Source organism: Euprymna scolopes, chromosome 25 (genome assembly GCF_053919585.1).
Source record: "Euprymna scolopes isolate OS-2025 chromosome 25, ASM5391958v1, whole genome shotgun sequence".
NCBI classification, from domain to species: Eukaryota; Metazoa; Mollusca; class Cephalopoda; order Sepiida; family Sepiolidae; genus Euprymna; species Euprymna scolopes.
In genome coordinates, this window is record NC_136506.1 from 94516611 (window position 1) to 94528837 (window position 12227).

General features: G+C 36.5%; 1 pseudogene; it reads left to right on the plus strand.

The window, feature by feature from the left end:
- Positions 1 to 4341: 4341 nt before the first annotated feature.
- Positions 4342 to 4458, plus strand: LOC145247605 (5S ribosomal RNA; annotated as a pseudogene).
- Positions 4459 to 12227: the final 7769 nt, after the last annotated feature.

Below are 12227 nucleotides of genomic sequence, written 5' to 3' on the forward strand. Positions count from 1 at the left end.
ACAAACGGTGCAGTTTTAGGTATTAATATATGTAAATTTGAGTTTTGCAAATTTGAGTTTGCATGCAAAAAAAAAAAAAGAATGACTAAGTTCATGATTTGCACCCCCCCCCTATTTTGCCCCAAAAGTCCCCAATGCCTTAACATATTCAAATTTGAGTTCCGCACCATGCAAAACTGCTAAATAGGCATACACAGAAACTTTGGGACAAAATGGAGTGTTTTTATTAGCCTAAAAGAGCCCCTGCGGCACACCCAAGAGTTATCGTGAAGTATAGACAAACAAAGTTATATAGAAATCAGTTACAACTTTTCAGAAAGTTTTATAAAAATCCAAGGTATCAATTTTTATTTAATAAGCACAAAAATGTCAATTTTAGCCATTTTAACCCGAAAACTCTAGGAGGGCAACCGGAGTTTTCCCGGAAAATCTGTTCTGTTACTTTTTTTACTAATATCATGTTTAATGTTTATGTAAAATTAAAAAAAATTCCCAGCCGTAGTTATTGAGAAAAGTGCGAACAGACGAACGGACAAACGGACGAACGGACAAACGGACAAGGTGAATTTACAGGTTCACCCTCCTTTTGTCGGGAAACCCAAAAGTTGATATCTATAATTAGAATTCGATTCAGATATTGACAGTCACTTCTGTAACATAGCGTGGATACGCGTATGTTAATGCACGCGAAATAACGTCACTGATAAACAAAAAAAAAAAAAAACAAGACTATGAAAAAGGAAAGAGAACGATTACGGGAGAGACGTAGAGCACAGAACGAGATAACTATCGAGATCTCGTGAGAGGCATAGAGAACGTTTTAGTTCAGGTGGGTGATGTCACGGCTGTGGCGATGAGGAGATAAATGTTGCTACAAAGAAAAAGTGAGTTGGAGTTATTTCCTATTCTTTGTCTTGGTTTCCTATGCGACTGAAACTGCATGTTGGTTCCCGGATAACGTTACACTTTCTCTGTGGACAAAAATGTATTTAAAAGAGAAAGGTAGTTTGCTGGTAAACATATATGTAAGTGTATAAGAAGGTTGTTAGCAATGTAGAAAACAGGGATGATGAAGTGATGTGACGTATGAAAAAAGAAAAGAAAGAAAAAAAGATAGACGAATGGAAAAAGGACGGATTTTGATTATAAATCTTCGTATATCTATTTATTTTTCAAAATCATTCACATATAATCACATATAAATTAGTAAATATAGATTTACTTCTTAATAGAACTGGAATGGTAAACGTCTTTGATAATTTCGAGAGGACTTTTCTTTTTCAAATGAAATTTTTTTTTCAAAATTGTATATATTTTAATAATACTAAATCGAAGGGATTAATGAGTGAAACAAAAATGAAAAGTAAATATTCCTGAGCAACGCCGGGTAGGTACAACTATTTTGAAATAAAACGGGAAAAGATTGTTTTTAAAGGAGAATTTTCAAATTAAACACTCTATTTAATTCAGCAGGTCCCGGAAGCGAGCAGAATTCTCGATGGGATTATATTATCGATCGCGACTAATCCTCGCCCCCATCTTTAAACCACGAATCCAAGCCGATATCAACAAAAAGCTTGTAAACTTATCCTACCTTCAACTTGATTGATAAAACGCCGGAAAACTTCCTTTTGCGCAACCGTTTCTGTGTCGCAAATTTTTTATTCTCTCTATATAGTGCGCCATCTTTCCAACTTCCTGTCGACCTGGACTGGAATGATAGCTTAATGCAAAACGGAGCAACGAGCATCTGCGGCATTGATTTGTACAACGTAGGTTTGTGTCCAGCTACCCTTCCCGTCTCTTTCGATGGATTCGAACTGAAATTAAAAGATAACGTCCACGCCTTCTCTATATGCGCAAATCAGGATCTGATTGAGAGAATTCTACGTGAAGCATCCAAATCTTCTCTCAATCAATTGGAGGAGAGATGGACGATGAGTCTATCTCTCCTCCAAGTCATGCATTCGAAAGTAGAGAGTGAAATAGAATGTTACATAACGGATGGCCCTATGTTGGATAGCGATTACATCAGCTAGCGTTAAAATTGACGAAGCCGAACTAAGTGCAACTGGAAGTGACACGATGTTTGGGAAATAAATCAATTCCTACGAAAGATGAGCAGGAAGAGATATTTTGTAAGGTTAGGGAGGTCATATACGTGAAAAATAGAGTAAAACATGACGTCACAAATATCGATTTTGACAAATAAACTAAGATTTCAATCAGTCTGTTTTGGGGAAATTGCGTAAGACACATCGCCAATGTTGCTTGTTGACACATTTGCGCTCTTGTCAATTACAATTGGAAACAAACTGTTGACATGTATCTGCGTCAGCAGAGGACTGAAAGTGAACCAAATTTGGCAGGCATGTGCAGAAGTGACCGAGAACGGTATGTAAGTGCTTTCATCGGACACTCTTTGAAATACTAGAATGCAATCGCCCAACAGCTGCAAGACGACATCTAAGTCATTCGACAATAACTTTGGCACGATGACCAGAATGGAATCTCTAAGAACGTCCTATAACCAATATCGTCTGGTTTACATTCAACTGCAAGTTCTCTACACAGTAGTGCGTGTCTAATACTGTGCCTTACTGTAATTGGTTATTGGAAGACTAATATATGCAGATTGTCTAAGATTTATTATTACTAGCGAGACCTGTGGAAATTCCACAGGGAACTGATTCATATGTAATATATTGATGTTGGCATTCTGTAGATGTTAAGCGTAAATGAAGACGCTCTGATATTATTGTAGATCTTTTGTTAAAACTGCAAAAGTATTTATCTAAGCTAGCAGGGACGCCCGGCGTAGCCCAGTCGTAAAGTACGTTTAAATATGGTATTTTAATTCATGCAGATTTCGTATATATTATTATTGAGTTAATGTTTTATCGATTATTATATATTATCAAGTTGAGATTTTAAAAATAAAAAAATATCCACATACTTGGGTGCATCTGTTTGAATCAAAACCGAAACCAAAACTTATGAAGAATTCTTGGTAAAATTATTCATTACAAGAAATGGAAGCCCATAACAATTAAACGACTCGGATGTAAGCGTGACAAAATAATAATAATAATAATAATAATAATAATAATAATAATAATAATAATAATAATAATAATAATAATAATAATAAATAACGCACACGCTGTCGTATTAATATATAGATTCTGCACATGAACTTGCGTGTATGTTAGATAAGAAGGGCTTTCTCCTTCTCATGTCAGTAAGAAGGCAGACTAGATGAGTGAAAATAATATTAGAAAAAGACTAGAATCGAACACTGTAGGCAAGTGGATAATTGAAATCCTAGGAATGCAATCCATTGTTAATTTTTTTAGAAATAGCAAAATATTATTTCTGTCGGAAAAAAGCGAGTGCCCATTATTTTAGAATAACCGGATATTAAATATGTCAGTTAAAAGAATGGACAATGCGAGTTAAAAAAAATATTGTTTAAAAATAGGTTAGATATTAAACAATTAGAATTGGAAATTCTTTGTTGCTAAAAGTGTGGTTGGACAGACATATGTAAATCCACGTGAAAGTTTGTCACGTTGGAAACCACACTTCTGACGTCATAAACAAAAGAGATTTCTCAATATATGAATCGAGGGTTCGAATTTAGAGAGGATCAGATAATCGAAGACAATCACAGAAAGTCACAGACGAGAGTCGGATAGCAACTCAGTGGAACTGATCCCCTTAGGGGAGAACGGTAGAAGAGTAGACCATGTAGTTGTACATGCTTGAATTCCTGACATCATCAATCGGCCGGTTGAGGAATAGACAAATCATCAATAATTTTGTAACTGTTGTCTTCGTGTCGTCTTTACAATCGGAAACGTAAATGTGTTTTGTATATTGACCTATAAATGAACTCTTGTATAACCCCCTTACAAGTATTGTGTGTCGTCACCACTATCACCAATAGTATATCTCCCCTCCTCTGTTTTAACAAGAATTATCATCACAGTCGTCATGATGTTCAAAGAACTGTTATAAATGTTTTCCCCTCAGAATTTCCATCACCATCGTCATTCGTGTATTATGAATCTCCGTTATACATGTCCCCATATAAACCCGCTACACAACATGTATACCGTTCACATTGTCGCATTACATCAGCCATTTTGGGGAGTTTACAAAGAGAAAACCGAACGTATCTTTTATATCCTTTTCTAGTTCCCCTTGGCCATATCCCCGGGTGTTTTGTGTCCTACAGTGCATCGCATCTGAAACAAAAGCTCGCTTAATACATAGCAACAGACGGAAGTCTCACTTCTTTCTGGACAAATGGGTTCTATTACGTCACCATGGTTTTCCAAGTACGGCACAATCACGTTGACACACCGGTTCTCGCCAGACTACCGAAGTTAAGCAACGTTGAGCCTGACTAGTACCAGATGGGTGACCATTTGGGAAGGTTAGGCGCTGTATGTAGCTTTTGGGAAAGTTGGGCGTGAGGCCAGCACCCTCGCCCCGTAAAAAGAACTCAGTCCCTACAAAAGCATCTGCAAAGTTATAGATGACCTATGTCCCTTAGAGGCTCAACACTATGGGGGTGGTGATGGTTTTCCATAATCGCAGTCGCGTTGTCATTTCTCATCCTTAGAAGGAGGGTGGAGTCTCTATTTTGCTAATGTTTTAGCACCCATTTATTTCTATTTCGCCGCCTCCGCAAGAAGTCTGCCGATCAATTCTCTCGGGAATCAGTCAATTTTTTTCCGATCTGCTCTTTCTAACTCCTCGAAATAGACTCTTTCTAACTCGTATCAATCTTCCCTCACCGTCGTGTTCCACGAATCGTTCTGTGACGTGGCGATCCACCTCACGCTGTGTCAACGACCATTCTGCCTGTTCGACCCGTATTTATAATTTTACAATGACACTTTTTTTTATAAACAACCTTCCCGTGCTAAAAACTTCTAATCTTAAAAACGATTAGCTCCAATGTTTAATTCTATATATTGCACTGGCCACAACTGCCAGTCTGTCTACGATCGGCATATTATACGATACACATGTGCTGCTGTGATCATTCAGTTGACTCCACTGCATATCAAATAATAGTATTGGCAGATTCCCTAAACACAGCATCTGACGGGCCTTAGACATCGCTGGCTTCCCATCAATCCTTGAATCAGTTCACCGCAACAGCCCGATGACATGACGGTGTTTTCCTTTTCAAACACCATCGCTAATGTGAAATATAACTTGTGTCAACAAATTTGCGCCGTTGTCAGTCACAATCGAAAACAAAGCATCGATGTATATCAGCATCAGCAGAGGACTGAAAGTGATCACAATGTGACAGGCATGAGCAGAAGCGCCTAATACGACCTAATACGGACTTAAACAATAACGTTGATACGACCCAATATCAACGTGTACAATAACATTAATATGACCCAATTCGGATTCAAGCAATAACGTTAATACGACCCAACACGGACTTGAACACTAACGTTTATTTGACCCAACACGGACTTGAATAATAAGGTTGATACAACCCAACACGGACTTAAGCAATAACGTTGATACGACCCAACGTTGACTTGAACAATAACGTTGATATGACCCAACGTTGACTTGAACAATAACATTGATACGATCCAACACTGGAATGAGCAATAATGTTAATACGACCCAACACGGGTATAAACAATAACGTTGATACGACCCAACGTTGACTTGAACAATAACGTTGATATGATCCAAAGTTGACTTGAACAATAACGTTGATATAACTCAACGTTGACTTGAACAATACCGTGGATATGACCCAATACGTACAAAAACAATAACATTAATACAACCCAACACGGACTTGATCAATAATGTGTGTGCGTGATTTCTCCGGACACACTTTGAAATACCAGAAGACAATCACCCAACAGCTATATAATCCTAGTCATTCGGCAGTACTATAGGCAGGTTGTTCAAGTTCGTGTTATGTTATATAATTATCGTTCAAATATTATTATTATTATAATAATATAATATACGCGTATAATATATATATAATTATATTATAATAACTAGCGGGGGTACCCGGCGTTGCCCGAGTGTTTGTTTCCGGGACGGGGGGGGGAGTTTTAAAAAATGTTATGGTAGGTAAGTAGGAAGGATCAAACCCGGAGTCATGAGTAAAAGTAGGAAAATAAAGTGTGAAAAAAAAAAAAAAAATCTGCAACGTTAACAGTTCGGCCACCAAGAAAAGTCCATTCCAGTTGTTTAGGAAAAAAAGAAAAAAAAAAAAACGACTACGGTAGGTCGGCGCGAACGTGAAAATATAATGTGAATTGTCCAGCACGCTAACCACTACGCCACAGAGCACTGCAGCTTAGTTTAGTGATTTTAAATAACTTCACATGAAAGAACTACGAAGCCAAACCGGTGTTCTCTTCTCAACTGCTCCTTGTGAACGATCCCCAAACGGTGTTAAGTGGTGGCAGGGGGAGGAGGAATTTATTAGAGAGAAAATATTTTACCACTTCCATTGATCTTAACCGATTTTAGCCGTGACTTCTCAGAAGAAAAAGTATAGAAATCTAAGATTATCGAGGAATTTGAGAAATAATAAGCCTATAACACACCTCAGATATTGTTCTGCCGTTTGTGCATATTATATTTGCATGAAATATCTTGATTTTTAATCCTATTAAGGTCAAAATCCGACGGGAAAAAATGAGTTCATTTTATTTATATAGAGAAGAAGAGAAGATAATAATTATTATTATAGTTATTGTTCAACCACGTATTGGGTTGTAATAGCATTACGGTTCGAATTCATGTCGGGTTATATCGATGTAATTATTAAAGCCCATGTTAGGTCGTATCGACGTTATTTTTGGGAGCCTGTGTTGCGTCGTATCAATGTTACTGTTTGTCCATATTGGGTCGTATCAACGTTTCTGCCCGAGTCCGTATGGAGTCGTATTAACGTTAATATTCACGTCCGTGTTGGGTCGTATTAAATGTATTGTTCAAGTCCGTGTTCAGTTGTATCAACGTAAATGTTCAAGTCCGTGTTGGGTCGTATCAACGTTATTGTTCAAGTTCGTGTTAGGTTATATAAACGTTATTGAACTAGTCCATTTTGGGTCGTATCACCGTTATTGTCTTAGTCCGTGTTCGGTCGTATCAACGTTATTGTTCAAGTTCATTTTGGGTCGTTTTAACTTTTTAGTTCAAGTCCATTTTGGATCGTATTTGCGTTATTGTTCAAGTCCATTTTGAGTCGTATCAACGTTGTTGTTCAAATCCATTTAAGGTCGTATCAACGTTGTTGCTCAAGTCCGTGTTTGATCGTATCAACGTTATTGTTTGAGTCCGTGTTCGATCGTATCAACGTTATTCTTTAAGTTTGTAATGGGTCATATTAACATTATTGTTTGATTCCGTGTTGGGCAGTATCAACCTTATTTTTCATGCCCGTGTGTGGTTGTATCAGCGTCATTATTCATGTCCATGTTGGTTTCTTATTAACGTTATTGATCAAGTCCGTGTTGGGTCGTATCAACGTTGTTGTTGAAGTCCGTATTAGGTCGTATCAGCGTATTGATCAAGTCCATTTTATTTCGTATCAATGTTATTGTCCAAATCCGTGTTGGCTCGTAACAACGTTATTGTTTTAGTCCGTCTTGATTCATATCAATGTTATTGTTCGCGTCCGTATTATTTAATATCAACGTTACTGTTTGAATCTGTATTTGGTCGCATCAATATAATTGTTCAAGTTCCTGTTGGGTCGTATCAACGATATATTTAAATTCCGTATTGTCTCATATTGACGTTATTCTTTGTGTCCGTGTTTGGCCCTATCAACGTTATTATGCATGTCCATGTTGGCTACAATTAACGTTATTATTTGAGTCTGTGGATAGTCATATCAATGTTACTGTTCAAGTCCGTATTGTGTCGGATCAACGTTATTGTTCAAGCACGTATCAACGTTATGGTTTGAGTCCGTGCTGGGTCGTATGAACGTTATTGTTTAAGTCCATATTGGCTAATATCAACGTTATTGTTTAAGTCTCTGTGCAGTCGTACCAACGGTATATTTCAAGTCCGTGTTGTGTCGTATCAACTTTATTGTTCTAGCTCGTGTTATATCGAATAAACGTAATTGTTCAAGTCAATGTATGATCATACCAACGTTATTGTTTATGTCCCTGTTAGGGCATATCAACGATATTGTTTGTGTATGTGTCGGGTCAGATCAACGTTATTGTCTTTGTTCGTTTTCGGTAGTTTCAACGTTATTGTTCAAGTCCATGTGTAGATTTATCAACGTTAGTATTCAAGTATATGTTGGGTCTTATCAATTTTAATGTTAAAGTGTGTGTTGGGTCGTATTATGGTTATTGTTTTAGTCCGTATTCGGTAAAGTCAACGTAATTTTTATACGCATGTTGGGTAATATCAACGTTATTTTCCATGCCTGTATCAAGTCGTATCAATGTTATTGTTCAAGTCAATGTTGGGTCGTATCAACGTATTGTTAGAGTTTGTATTGAGTCATATTGACGTGTTCTTTTTATGCCGTCTTGGGTTGTATCAACGTTGTTGTTTAAGTTCCGTCAATTGCTACTATCAACATTATTATTCAGAACTATGTTAGGTTATATTTTTTTTTCAACTCCATGTTGGTTCATACAAACGTTATTGCTAAAGAATATGTTAAGTCATATCAAAGTTACTGTTCAAGTCTGTAATAGGTCGTGTAAGCGTTATTGTTTTACTTAGTTTTAATTAGTATCAACGTTGTTGCTTATGTTCATGTTGGGTCGTATAAACGTTAATATTAAAGTCCGTATTTTGTTATATCAAGGTTATTGTTCAACTCTATAATAGATCGTAGCGTTAGTGTTCGAGTCCGTGCTGGATCTTATCAACGTTATTGATTAAGTCTGTGCATGCCCATGTTAAGTCGTATCAACGTTATTGTTCATGTCCATTTTGGGTCGTATCAACGTTATTGTTCATGCCCATGTTAAGTCGTATCAACGTTATTGGTCATGTCCATTTTGGTCGTATCAACGTTATTGTTCATGTCCATTTTGGGTCGTATCAACGTTATTGTTCAAGACCATGTTGGGTCGTATCAACGTTATTGTTCAAGTCCATGTTGGGTCGTATCAACGTTATATTGTTCAAGTCCATATTGGATTATATCAACGTTATTGTTTGTGTTTTATTGGGTTATATAAACGTTATTGTTCATGCATCTGGTGGGTCATATCAATGTCATTGCTCAAGCCCACGTTTGGTCATATAAACATTATAGTTTTCGCTCGTGTTGGGTCGTATCAACGTTATTGTTCAAATCCATGTTGGACCGTATCAATATTATTGCCATGTCAGTGTAGGGTCGTTGTCAACGTTTTTTTTTTAGTTCTTGTTATGCCGTACTAACGTTATTGTTAAGGTCCGTATTGAGTCGTATCATTGTTTGTTTGATATTTGTATTTAGTTGTATCAACGTTATCGTTCACGTCCGTGTTTGGTCGTATCAACGTTTTTGTTCATATCCATGTGTGGCCGTACTAACATTATTGTTAATGTCCAAATTGGGTCGTAAAAACGTTATTGTTTTAATCCGTGTTAAGTCATATTAACCTTATTGATCAAGTCAGTGTTGGGTCGTATTACATTATTCTTTGAGTCCGAGCTGAGTCAGATAAGCGTTATTGTTAAAGAGAGTGTAGGGTAGTGTCAGTGTTCTAGTGTTTATTTGTATTGGCTCATATCAATGTTCTCGTCTATGCTCGTATTTATGCGTATCAAACTTATTGTTTAAGTCCACGCTGCTCATATCAACGTTAATATTCAAGTCTGTGTTGAGTCGTATCAGCGTTTTTGTTTTAGTCCATATTAGGTCATAACATTATTGTTCATGCCCGTGTTGGACCGTATCAAGGTTACTGATCATGTACGAGTAGTGTCATATCGACGTTTTGTTCAAGTCAATGTTAGGTCGTACTAACGTTATTTTTAAGGTTTGCATTGGCTTGTATCAACGTTTGTTTGAGTATGTAAAGTGTGGTATTAACGATGTCGCTTATGTCCGTCTTGGGTCGTATCAACGTTGTTGTTCAAATTAGTGTTGTGTCGTATCAATGTTGTTATGAACTAATATGGACCAAAACAACTATTGTATAAGTCAGTGTTGGGTCGTATCAACTTTATTGTTTATGTCAGTATTGGCTAATATTATAGTCATTGTTTTTACACATATTTTGCCGTATGAACGTTATCATTCTTGTCCGTGTTGGCTTCTATAAATGTTATTGTGTATATCCATGTTGGGTCGTATCAACGTTATTTTTTCAAGTCTGTAATAGGTTATGCCAACGTTATTGTTTGAGTCAGTTTTAATTCGTATCAACATTAATGTTCATGTCCGTGTTTGTTCATATCAACGTTATTGTTTAAATCCGCGCTGGGTCGTATGAAAATTATTTTTGAGTCCGTATTGGCTCATATCAACATCATTGTTCAGGTGCATGTTAGGACATATCAACATTATTGTTCATGTCAATGTTCGGTCATATCAGCGTAAATATTCAAGTCTGTGTTAGGTCGTACTAACGTTATTGTTCATGTCCACGTTGGCTAATATCAACGTTATAGTTCTAGCTCGTGTTGAGTCATTATATTTCATATCCATGTTGGACCGTATCAGCGTTATGGTTCATGTCCTTATAGTGTAGTATCAACGCTTTGTTTAAGTCTATGTTTAGTCGTACTAACGTATTTTTTTAGATCCGTATTAGATCATATCAACGTTTGTTTGAATCCGTTTGTTTGAATCCGTGTTGGATGGTATCAACGTCATTGTTCATGCCCATGTTGGCTCATATCAATGTTCAAGTCCGCGTTGGGTAATATCAACGTTATTGTAGTAGCCCGTATTTGTCCATATTAAAGTTATTGTTCAAGTCCGTGTTTAGTATTATCAACGTTATTGTTTGAGTTTGTATTGAGTCATATCAACGGTATTTAGTTTTGAGTCGTATCAACTTTAATGGTGTAAGTCTATGTTGAGTCTCATCAACGTAATTATTTATTCCTGTGTCGTGTAATCGTTACTGTTCATGTCAGTGTTCGGCAATATTAACCTTGTTGTTCATGTCCGTGTTGGGTTGAATCAACGTTATTGTTCAAGTCTGTATTAGTCGTATCAACGTTATTGTTCAAGTCTGTATTGGTCGTATCAACGTTATTGTTCAAGTCTGTATTGGTCGTATCAACGTTATTGTTCAAGTCTGTATTGGTCGTATCAACGTTATTGTTCAAGTCTGTATTGGTCGTATCAACGTTATTGTTCAAGTCTGTATTGGTCGTATCAACGTTATTGTTTATGCGTGTGTTGGGTCGTACTAATGTTACTTTTAAAATCCATGTCGGGTCGTACCAACGTTATAATTCAACACTGTAAAGGATCGTATAAACGTTAACGTCTGAGTCCGTGTTATCTAATATCAATATTATAGTTAATGTCCATGTTGGGCCGTGTCAACGTTGTTGTTCAAGTCCGTGTTGGGTCGTGTGAACGTTATTGTTTGAGTATGTATTGGGTTATATTAGCGTTAATACTAAAATCCCTGTGGGATCGTATCAACGTTATTGTTAAGTCCATGTTGGGTTATATTAACGTTATAGTTTTTGCTCGTGTTTGATCGCATCAACATTATTTTACATGTCAATGTTAGACAGTATTAATATTATTTTTCATATCCGTGTGCGGCTGTATCGACGTTTTGTTCGAGTCCATGTTATATCGTACTAAAGTTATTGTTTAGGTTCGTATTGGGTCATATCAACCTTTGATTGAGTCCGTAGTGGGTTGTATCAACGTTATTATTCATCTCCGTGTTCGGTCGTATCACCGTTAGTATTTTAGTCTGTATTGGATCATAATAACATTATTGTTAAAGTCTGTGTTGAACATTATCAACGTTATTGTTTGAGTCTCCCCCTCCCCCGCTAGTCACTATAATATGTTTGGTACAATATAACAATCAATAAAGAATTGGCTCTATAATAATAAGTACGAAATTTGTATAAATTAAAATATTATATTTAAGTGTCGTAAAATACGTTTAAACATGATATTTCAATTCATGCAGATTGCATATGTATTATTATAGAAATAATCCTCTATTGAATATTATATATTACGAGGAATAATTTGCTAAGATTTT